At 36.0% G+C, this 8850-nt stretch overlaps 1 pseudogene; it reads left to right on the top strand.

The window, feature by feature from the left end:
* Nucleotides 1-269: 269 nt before the first annotated feature.
* LOC148009368 (germin-like protein 8-2 pseudogene) lies at nucleotides 270-1435 on the top strand (annotated as a pseudogene).
* The last annotated feature ends 7415 nt before the right edge of the window (nucleotides 1436-8850 follow it).

The following is an 8850-nucleotide window of genomic DNA, read 5'->3' as shown; positions in this document are numbered from 1 at the left end:
ACTTCATAGGTATTTTACATAAGATAAATACTTTCTGCATACACGCAGGATGAAAAGTAGAGTCTCTTATTTTAATGTTAATCAGGCCGGACGCGCGTGATTGGATCCACAAGAGCGTGAAAGACCTGGTAAACAAGCTGATGACCTGGTATACGAACGATTATCCACGCAAGCTCATGACCTGGTATACGAACGATTATCCACGCATCTAGCTCGTACTACTTATATGGAATCGAAGGCTCCATCTTCCCACCATGCGATCAGCGGTGCAGCAGTTGTTCATTCCTAGACGTTAGAAAGCCGCACTTGTGCTTGCTGAAAACCGTGATCTGCTAATACAGTATTCGCTGATCGGAAGAGGTTAACTAGCTAGTAGAGAACCATTCGGGGCCCTGCTTTCTCATAGCTACCGTCTTGCACTCACCATACGCAATACTCTATCCATGGCATCATCACTAAAGCTTGCTATGCTAATTGTAGCTATCACATTGGCGCAGCAGCTCTTCCACCCGATAACTCCAACTGAGGCGGCGGACGAGGACCCCTTGCAGGACTTCTGCGTGGCTGATCAGGGGGCGCAGGCGGCCGGAATCACAACCGTGAACGGTCTGCTGTGCAAGAATCCCCAACAAGTGCAGGCCAAGGACTTCGCCTCTCCTCTGCTTCGCCAGCAAGGCCAGTTTAACAAGGCGCTCGGCTCCGCTGTGCAGCTGGCGTCGGCCCTCACCTTCCCTGGACTCAACACCCAAGGCCTGTCCGTGGCCCGCATCGACTTCGCGCCCAATGGTGGGCTCAACCCTCCACACGTCCACCCGCGTGCCACCGAGGTTCTCTTCCTTGCCGAGGGCACGCTTGTGGTAGGCTTCGTCTCCACCACCAACAACACCCTCTTCCAGCAGACCCTGTACAAGGGCGATCTCTTCGTCTTTCCCCGCGGCCTCGTCCACTTCCAGATCAACCCGGACAAGAAGAGGCCTGCCCTCGCTATCTCCGCGCTCAACAGCCAGAACCCGGGCACCTCCCAGGTCGCCCCCGCTCTGTTCGCCGCCATGCCTCCCCTGCCGGAGGACGTGCTGGAGACCGCCTTCGCCATCGACAAGGACGAGGTTTATAGCCTCATTAAAAGCGTCGCCACCACACTGCCGTGATGGTACTAATACGTGTCACACCATCTCAACACATCATTGCTGCACAGTCGAGGTTTACAGCCTCATTAAGACTCGCCACCACAATCCCGTTATCATGCTAATATATCCGTCATCACCACCCTCCCGTGGTCATCCTGATATGTATGTCGCACTAAGTTAACACATTATTGCTATACAAATCAATATTCTTAAGCATTATTGTTATAGAATCGATATTCTTGCCACCACATTTCTTTGATACTTTACACGCAACACCTACAAATTTGGAAATCATAAAAAGTAATCTATCCGGAGGTCACAAAATTTTGAGCTTTCATGTTCCATGATTCCCAAGTCTATTTATGAAAAAAAATATCAAAATGGAAAGCACAAAAAACGTTATGCAAGAAAAGCCCATCTACGCAATATAGTTACCATGAATATTGCAATAATTGCTATTATTACTACCTTATTGAATTTTCAAACCTCCTTTTATGCAAACAAAGTACTATGAATTTTACTTAAAAATTGACATTCAATTTATGAAGTTTAAAATTTTGCATGTGATATAGAAAATATAGTTTCCATGAACATTGCAATAACTACTATTGTTGTTTTTTGCTACCAGTAGTGCTGTGATAATTGATGCTCCTCCTCCTCATAATACTACTACTATGATTTCTCCTTCTACTTTGCTACTATTAGTATTGTTATTGCCATTGCTACTAGATTAGGTGTCACTAGCCAATGTGGTACATATCAAGTCTTTATGTTAGCAAGCACACTTTCACCATATAGAAATGATAGACACATTCAAACAATAAAGGCAATTATAATTGTATGGAATAAATGCACTAATGTATCTTTATCTTTGATGCTTCCTTGGAAGTCCACCTTATAGATTATGTAAGATACCACGTAAGTTCAAAAGAAAGGGTATTATATTTCATAAAATTTATAGGATTATATTTACAAATAGGGTTTTTCAATTAAAATTTGAAAAAAATGTGTAAGTTGAGTAAAGAAAAAGGAGTTATTTTAGGGTCTTATAGCATATAAAGAAATGGTATTTCTTAATATCCTTTGAATGCATGTTATATAGATGAATACTTATAGATAAACCCCTTGAGCTACTTCACACTCTAGAACCAACTCTAATAAAATGGAGATAAGAATGCAAGAGTGAAAGAAAGAAAAAGACTTGATTGTGTTCATTGTTGTACAAGCAATGCTTATATATAAGGATGCCTCATAAAGAGGTCAATGTGAAAGGTGGGTGATTAGTGGAAAAAATATCAACTTGGTAGATGCTATATGATAAGATGATAATAAATGAGAAGATGTGGAATGGGTAATCTTTGTTGACTTTTGAAGGCTTACATTTAAAGATATTTGAATATTCTTCCAACATACCTTCTTAAATTGATGTGATAATTGATGCTTCTCCTCCTCATACTACTGCTACTATGATTTCTCCTTCTGCTTTGCTACTATTAGTATTGTTATTGCCATTGCTACTAGATTAGGTGTCACTAGCCAATGTGGTACATATCAAGTCTTTATGTTAGCAACCACACTTTCACCATATAGAAAGGATAGACACATTCAAACAATAAATGCAATTTTTAATTGTATGGAATAAATGCACTAATGCATCTTTATCTTTGCTGCTTCCCCAAGGAGTCCACCTTATAGATGATGTAAGATACCACATAAGTTTAAAAAAAATGGTATTTTGTTTTGTAAAATTTATAATATCATATTTACAAATAGGATTTTTTAATTACAATTCGAAAAAAATATGTAAGTTTAGTAAAGTAAAAGGGATCATTTTAGGGTCATATAGCATATAAAGAAACGGTATTTCTTAATATCCTTTGAATGCATGTTATATAGATGAATACTTATAGATAAACCCTCTGAGCTACTTCACACTCTAGAACCAACCCTAAGAAAATGGAGATAATAACACAAGAGTTAAAGAAAGTAAAAGACTTGATTGTGTTCATTGTTGTACAAGCAATGCTTGTATATAAGGATGCCTCTTAAAGAGGTCAATGTGAAAGGTGGATGATTAGTGAAAGATGCCACTTTTGAAGGCTTACACTAAAAGATATTTGAATATTCTTCCAACACACCTTCTTAAATCGAGAAAAGACAAATTAAAAATGATTTCAAGAAAAGGAGTTACTACTTTTTATCCCCTTATAGAAAGGAATGGGTTGCAAGTACAAAAAATGATGTCAATAGAAATCAGGAGCATTAGAGGTGAGACGAAATTTTTCATGAGTGACAAGTTTTGTGAAAATGTCTATCTAGTAAGAACTAGGCACATGCTCAATGTGAAGATAGCTCTCCTAATATAAATATTTTACAAAATGGAAACATAAACTAATGTGTTTGAGTTTGTCAGAATTGACATCACCTAAAGTGATGAGTGTGATATAAGATTGATTATCAAAATAAATGGTAAATTTAGTAACTTTGTAGTAGAAGTCTGATTCCTAGATCATAATGTGATATAATTTTACTTGTTGGCACTCAGGATAGAAGAACCACCCATGAGAAGCAGGTAGCCATTGGTAGTCAATCTATGAATGAAAATATCACCTCCCCAATCAACATTACAATAGGCACAGAGGGTATCTTGGGATCGAAGGTGATACTTGAGGCTCAAGCATAAGGAACTTTTAATCATTTCCTACATAGGAAAAACTAGGGAATCCCCTATCAAATCTATAGATAAAAACACACATACGTAGGGAAAGTATTTAGGGAAAATGGAATATTTCCTAATTAGAGAAACTAGGAAATCACATAGGAAGTTTCCTACATAGAAAGGGAAAATTCCCTTCAAAGAAAACTTTTCTATATAGGGAAAATTTTCTACATAGCGAAATGTTCCATTTTTTCTAATATTTACTTTTCCTACCTACATTTATTTTTTACCAAAGAAATGATAAGGAAAACCCTTTTCTTCTTTCATATGTAGGAAAAATTGCCTATGTGCAAAAATTTTCATACATAGGGAATTTTCCTATGTTTCCCCACATAGGGAAATTTCCCTACATTTGATAGTTTTCTTACATAATAAATTTTTTATGTTACTCTAGTTTCTCTCTAATTGGAAATGTTACATTTTTCCTAGTTTGCACATTCCTACTTCTATGAATTTATAAGTAGAAATTATACAGTAAATTTAAAACTAGGATATACATAGATTGTTTAGTTAATTTCAAATAGGCCATAATGTACATCTAATAGTTTAGATAGGTAAGTTTTCACCATATAGGTTTTTTTTTCTTATGTTAAGAGAAAAATCCTAGATATGTAATATTTTCTATATAAGCTTTTTTTCTATGTGGAGAAATTTTTTTAATGTAGATAATTTTATTTTAAAAAAATATTTAAGTAATTTATATGATGACATAATATGGTGGTACTATATCCTTACTCTAGTTGATTCCTAATGGCTAATGAAATGATAAACAGAGACATTGCATTGTAAATTACTTGGACATAGAATTGAAAATCTCTATCACTTGTGTCGATGCCAATGCTAATGGGTTGCTTGGGAATTGCTGGAGAAGGAGAGCTTTCTCATCATTGTCAAGTAGTTCCATGTAGCTATCGATGGTTATGGCATGTATATCTCTCTGCAATACATAGAGATGTATCGGCACAATGGGAAGCTTAGCTAAATCAATCACAAAATGCAAAAAACTTGAGCAACCCACAACCAAAACCTGCCACACTGAAAGTGCAGAAAGAAATAAAAATAGAACTTGCTCACCAAGAACAAATAAGCAAGCCAAACTAAGAATGGGGACACTATTAACAAAAACTAGAGTCAACAATAGTAGCCAACTCACATAGATATACTGAAAAACCTGTAGCAACCAAAACAAATACGACATGTTGCTAGAAAATGGGCCGCATAGAAGGCTAAAAAAAAATCACATTGCTGTCAACTTTGGCTACAAAGAAGACAAACAACAAGGTGCGTCAAATGTATAGAAATACCTAAAAAGAGATTCAACCAAGAAGGACAATATTGTAGTATCACACTATATGCAAGGCACACAGCAAGAAGTAGCACTCTCTCAACAACCAAGCTCACATGCTCTAGCAATATCAATCCATAGGAGACAATTGTAGAGGAGACAACCATCAACACACAGGAAGGTCATGTAAGAAAACTCGAACCACTAATCAACATAGGAATTTTTTCCCTCAATAGCTACTTTGAAATAAGAGTCCCTAAAGTAGTGGAAACTCACAAATCTTTCTTGGTGAACGTACAACCACAAAAAACACTGGAGTTGTGTGCCTTTCTTGGTGGAAATCATACTTGCAGCTTGACACAAGCCAAAATTCTGTATTCTCTTCTCAAATCTACGCATACTTTTAGCTTTTAAGGTTCTATATTGACATGCTTCAATAGTCTCTTCTTCTACTATTATATTACCCAAGAAAGCAGCCATAGCCAGATATTGCAACTCTTGATTTGTCTCCCTTTGTGTCCATGTTTCTAAATAAGAAGCCATAATCTGCATCTATTTCAAGCCCCAAGGGTCTCCACTTGAAGCACCAAAGCTTGCAAGATTGTGAAGATCAATCCCACATGTCACAACTAGTCAAAGATGGAGCTACAGGTAAGCTATAGCCCAATGCCATTAGCAAAATTGAAAATGGGCTCCAAACAATGGTCTGCTCACATATTCCTCCTTGAAAAATAGCATGAGGAGACGGCACAATAGTTTGATAACATTAGTGATGATGATGATTATTGTTAGCTCACAAATAACCTTTCCAATGCATAGCGGTTTAGTAAGCCCACTCACATGCTCGCTCACATGTGAAGTTACCTTTGCTTAGTATGGCAAGAGCCTTTGGTTCCATAAAACATGAAAAGAGAGGGCAATTATAGCAATGATCTCATGCTCTACAAATGTAAGATGCATGTGATGCTAAAATTAATGTTGTTATTGTATAGGGTATCCATCAAGCTACAAGCTCCACAAAAGTAGCTCCAAGCACCTAAATCTATCGATGACATGTTTAGAACATCTAGCCTTACAAAATTAAAATATTAAAGAAAATTCATATACATGTCAACTCATCATGTGGTTGATGGAAAAGATAATTGTTCCAACTCCTTTTGCTTATGGGGATCAATGTTACTTTTTGTCCTATCGTAACTTACAAGCCTAGGATGTTGAACATGGAGATGATTCTTTTTGTATAGCTGATATACAGCTAGTATTAAAACTTTACAGCCAAGTTTGTAATTATTGGCAATAGCCAGCACTAAACAACCACCTACATAAAGACATTCGACATTTTATTGCTGCAAACAATCGTGCAAATAGTCCACGGGGAAGTTACTATATGTATATTCTCTACATCACGTGCATTCAACGCCTATTTATAAATATCCTTATCTATGAATTTTTGTTGAATAAAACATAACCATTTTCTATTCAATCTGTAAATAACCCCTTTATATTATATCCCTGTGTATGTTTTTAAAAAATGGTATTTTAAAACTACTTTATTTTAAACCCACGTGATGCACACATATATTCATGAGTAACTTACTCGAGGCATTTGGCTGCAAAAACTTTTAAGAATTAACTTAGATCTACATATTTACAAATCTAATCCACTACTTAAGAAATTATGGTGAGATAGGTCACCATTTTCCATAGTCCATACAATGCTCCATGAATTTTTTTATGAGCAGGTTTAGTGTGGAATCTAGGCTGCAAAATCTCCTTCTCCATGTAGCATTCCATCTTTTTAATCAACAATCCAACCATCATGTCTCATGTAGAAGCTCTCAAGGCTTTATAGATGTCTCCCATTTTTTGTTTGAAATAACAATCCATTCTTCCTATGATTTTGTCGGTCTTCACACTAGTATCTTCCTCACAAAATTAAGTTGACAACAAGATATGAGGAACGTGAAAAGTACCTGAGATAAATAAGTATATATACTAGCATACATCACACATGATGTATTAAGTTCTTGTCCTCTCAACTAGGAGGATATGAAGTTGAAGTTTTCTGAAAGAGATGTAGGCTTACATATTCAATTTTTCCTAAAACACCTTCATCCAGTTTTAAAGCTTATCCATGCCTTGAATCTACTGACATCTTGGCAAAAATTTATAATAGTTATAAAACCTTATGCATAATCCATCAACATGAGCACAAGGATATAGAATGAATAGACTAATGCATGTTTGCACACATGCATAAAACAAAAGCTACTAGTTGCAAATGCTCCTTATGTTTACACACAATCTTGTGAAACACACTACACATCACTCTAAAAATACACATGAAATATGGAGGCATAGATGTAATAAGGTATGTATCGTACACACAAGAAAATGAACCTTTTCAAATTGTTAATCTTCGTGTTTATTCACTCTTCATGTTTGAGTTATACCACTTTAGAAGAAAATAAAAACACCAATGCTAAAAGGATAAAGATTACAAGGATAATTTAGCAAGTAAAAAAAAGTCTCAATAAAGTCACAAACTATCTGGTAGCTTCCTTAATCTTTTCCATGTATTAATTAGAACCGATTGTATCTTGGAGATTCTCCACAAAACCTTCATTATGAGTACTTGAGATTTAGGCTTCTTCAAAGAGATTTTCTCTACGTCACCTGGCATAACATTAATAAGTTACATCTGAATAAAAACATACAAATTGAGGACATATTGCAAAGAACATCTACATGGCATCTTCCATACATATCATGAATATTTAAGTAAGCTTCAAATGTGAGTAATAGTTTTGACACTCTCCATTGCATTCAATGACCACCAACAAAGGGCATCAATCAAGGCCTTCATCATCACAATAATCTTCATTGTGGTCAAAACCTATTACAAGAGACATGTGAAAAAAATTGTGGGTACCTTAATGATCAACTTGACCTTACAACAATTCACACATCCCTCACAAGGCATGGCAATAGGAGATGATGTCCAGTGTTTTATTCGAAAATAAAAGTGCCTACTACTTTCACTATTACTAGTACATAGGATTAGAGATCCACAAAATTCCAGTCCATAAAGCTTAATTCTTGTGTAGCATAAAGATGACTCCAAAGAAAAATGTGCCATTTGTCAAAATATGGAAGATGAAATTTACCACAAAAACACTGAGGTTGCACATTGCACCTATCAAAATGAAATGTGCATGTGACCTCAGAGACACTAGCACTTTGGGTTAGTTTGTTACTCCAAAATGTGCCTATGCCATAGTCCATTAGCATCCATTTCATAGGTATCCTGTAAGCTTCATAGTAGTAGCTGACTTAGCACTCAAACCTATAAAGCTCAAAACATCAGAGATACAATCATGGTCTAACTCAGAAGGTCAAGAAGTGGTAAAAGATAATAAAGAAGTACAAAGCTTATAATAGGAGACATAAGAACAAACTTATGGGTATCATAATGATGAGCTTGTCCTTATTACACAATGTCAGAGATATGCAAAATTCCATGATCACCCTGTCCTTGTTACACAACATCAAAGATATTCTAAATTCCAACCCATGAGTTTTTCTTTTGCATGATAAAGATAAATCCGAGACACCATGAGCTTATCAAAATGAGAGATGTGATTTACCATAGAAATAGTGGTTGCACATTCCACTTGTCAACATGAAATATGCAAATAACCTCAAAGATATTGACACTC

Source organism: Lygodium microphyllum, unplaced genomic scaffold (genome assembly GCF_053477565.2).
Source record: "Lygodium microphyllum isolate KBCC unplaced genomic scaffold, Lygodium_microphyllum_v1.1.10 scaffold_31, whole genome shotgun sequence".
Classification (NCBI taxonomy): domain Eukaryota; kingdom Viridiplantae; phylum Streptophyta; class Polypodiopsida; order Schizaeales; family Lygodiaceae; genus Lygodium; species Lygodium microphyllum.
The sequence above is the reverse complement of the archived record's forward strand: the minus strand, read 5'-3'. Positions and strand labels throughout refer to the sequence as shown.